The sequence below is a fragment of the Gekko japonicus genome, unplaced genomic scaffold (assembly GCF_001447785.1).
Source record: "Gekko japonicus isolate JY-2015 unplaced genomic scaffold, Gekko_japonicus_V1.1 scaffold1662, whole genome shotgun sequence".
NCBI lineage: Eukaryota > Metazoa > Chordata > Lepidosauria > Squamata > Gekkonidae > Gekko > Gekko japonicus.
The window spans coordinates 420,138-423,137 of NW_015168099.1; positions in this window are offsets into that span (position 1 = coordinate 420,138).

A 3,000-nucleotide genomic window follows, 5' to 3' on the forward strand; every position below is an offset into this window, starting at 1 on the left:
GCAGCAATTCCTTTATTTTGGTGCTTTCAGATTGCTGTGCCCTTGGTTGCATTGATCACCGGAAGTGTGTCATAAGGCCACACACCCCGCCCCCAACGGTCCTGGCCGCCGCTGCCGGCCTTGCAGCTCCTGCCGAGCCCCATGAGGGGCCCGGCGGTGGACCTGCAAGGCTGGCGGGAGTGCGAGGAAGCCCCGCGAAGGCCCTCCCTGGCCCCAGGCAGGCAGGGGTGGGGAGAGGCGGGGAGGAAGCAACTTACCCTCCCTCTTCTCCTGCCTCCTCCTGGCTGAATGAGGGCGGGAAGCGGGGCGGCCGGAAGCAGTACGGCGGCCCGTACCTCACCAGGGGGAACTGCGATCCCCCGCGATCCCCCCCCCCGAAATGACCTCTGGTGACCGCACCCAGAGTTCCTTGTTGGTCTCCCATCCACATACTAACCAGGGCCGACCCTGCTTAGCTTCCGAGACCAGGTGAGAACAGGCCATCTTGGGCCATCCAGGTCAGGGCAGGTGGCGGAAAGTTCCATCATGTTGCCGTGGACTTATGGCGACCCCCTTGTGGGGGTTTCAAGGCAAGAGACCTCCAGGGTAGAGAAAAACGGGGTATAAAGACCTACCTCTTCAGTTTGGTGCAGTGGTTCAGTTTGGCGTAGTTTAGTGGTTAACTGCGTGGACTCTAATCTAGGAGAACTGGGTTTGTTTCCCCACTCCTCCACTCGCAGCTGCTGGATGACCTTGGGCAAGCCGTAGTTCTGTCAGAGCCGTTCTCTCAAGGACAGTTCTGGAAAGAGCTCCCTCAGCCCCATCTATCTCACAGGGTGTTTGTTGTGGGGAGGGGAAGGGAAAGGAGTTTGTAAGCCACTCTGAGACTCCGAGTGAAGGGCGGGGTATACTGCTAGGTTGGCAGGAGCTGGAACTAGAGACGGGAGCTCACTCCGTCATGCGGCACCCGGGTTTGAACTGCTGAACTACTGACCTTCCACAGCCTGCAGTTCAGCGTCTTAACCACTTGAGCCACCGCTATTTATCTACTTTATCTACTTGCAATTTCTTGCTTTCGAACTGCTAGCAACCTGATATTCCCCTGCAAACTATGGAGACCATCTTGTTCTTTTTGAGCACTTTATTCTTTGTTGATTTAAATGGTTTTACTGTTTTATACTGTTTTACTGTGTTTTTATGTGTCAGCACTAGTGCTCCCTTGTAAGCCGCCCTGAGCCCGCTTGCAGGGAGGGCGGGGTATAAATATAATAAATAAATAATAAATCCAATCTCCTCCTCTTATATCTGAGAGCAGGGCCTGATGCTGCATCCCGGCCGTCATTGTAATTGTTCCGTGACGTATTTAGAAGGCTAATGTCCCCCCTTCTCTGCTTTTACAAAGCGCCCAAGGGCAGCTGACAATCATTTAAGTCATAAAAAGACATTGGCCATAAATACTATAAAGCCACCATGTAAAAAGAAGACAAGCCAGCTCCTATCCTGTAATTTCAGCACAGGCTAACCAGGAAGAGAAAAAAATCAGTGGAAGATAAGGATCCCTGGGGTGCCAACAACCTGGAGGGGGAAATGTCCTGCCCCTTTTAATGGAGGCTTAATGGAATGCCGTTCCCTTATGGGCCTGACCCATAAGAGGCTCAGGGCGGTGTACAGCATGGAATAGACCCATATAATACATAATTAAGGTAAAGGTAAAGGTTCCCTTGCTCGAAAGCCAGTCGAATCCGACTCTAGGGTTGCGGTGCTCATCTCCGTTTCAAAGCCGAGGAGCCAGCGCTGTCCGAAGACGTTTCCGTGGTCATGTGGCCGGCGTGACTAAACACCGAGGCGCACGGAACGCTGTTCCCTTCCCACCGAAGTGGTACCTATTTATCTACTTGCAATTTCTTGCTTCCGAACTGCTAGGTTGGCAGGAGCTGGAACTAGAGACGGGAGCTCACTCCGTCATGCGGCTCACTCGGGTCTCGAACCGCTGAACTACCGACCTTCCACAGCCTGCAGTTCAGCGTCTTAACCACTTGAGCCACCGCAGCTCCTAATACGTAATTAAAAGGACTTAAAAACAGTAAAAACACAACAATCAACCTAACAGGTGACGCTGACAATTCCAGTTGTGCCACTGCCTCACGGGGAGGCAGGGAGTGCCAGAAAAGGGACCATCGCTGTCCTCCACCAAACGCCTGGCGGAACATCTCAGCCTTACAGGCTCTGCAGAACTGCATCAGGTCCCGCAGGGCACGGATGTTATTTGGCAGAAAGTTCCACCAGGTTCGAGCCAGGAGCAGCCGGATATCTTGCGGTCTGAGGACCACCAATAAGCTCTTATGCCCTGAGCGCAGTGCTCTTTGGGGGGTATACCAGGAAAGGCGATCCTGGAGACAAAGAAAGAGAGGAGGAGGAGAGGAGATTGGATTTATGCCCTGCCCTTCACTTGAAGTCTCAGAGCGGCTTACAAACTCCTTTCCCTTCCCTTCCCCACAACAGACACCCTGGGAGGGAGGCGGGGCTGAGAGAGCTCTGAGAGAACTGTCCTTGAGAGAACAGCTCTGACAGAACGTATGGCTTGCCCAAGGTCATCCAGCAGCTGCAAGTGGAGGAGTGGGGAATCAAACCTGGTTCTCCCAGATTAGAGTCAGTGCACTTAACCACTACACCAAACTGAAGAGACGGGATTTATACCCCGCCCTTCACTACCCAAAGGAGTCTCAAAGCAGTTTACAGTCTCCTTTCCCTCCCTCTCCCCACAACAGACACCCGGTGAGGTACGTGGGGCTGAGAGAGCTCTTTCGAGGACTGCCCTTAAGAGGACAGCTCTGGAAGAACTTGTAACTGACCCAAGGTCACTCCAGCAGCTGCATGTGGAGGAGTAGGGAATCAAACCTGGTTCTCCCAGAATAGAGTCCACACTCCTAACCACTACACCAAACTGGTTCTGGGATACGTGGGTCCCAGATGGCCCAGGCTAGCCTAAACTAAGCTAAGCGGGGTCGGCCCTGGTTAGTC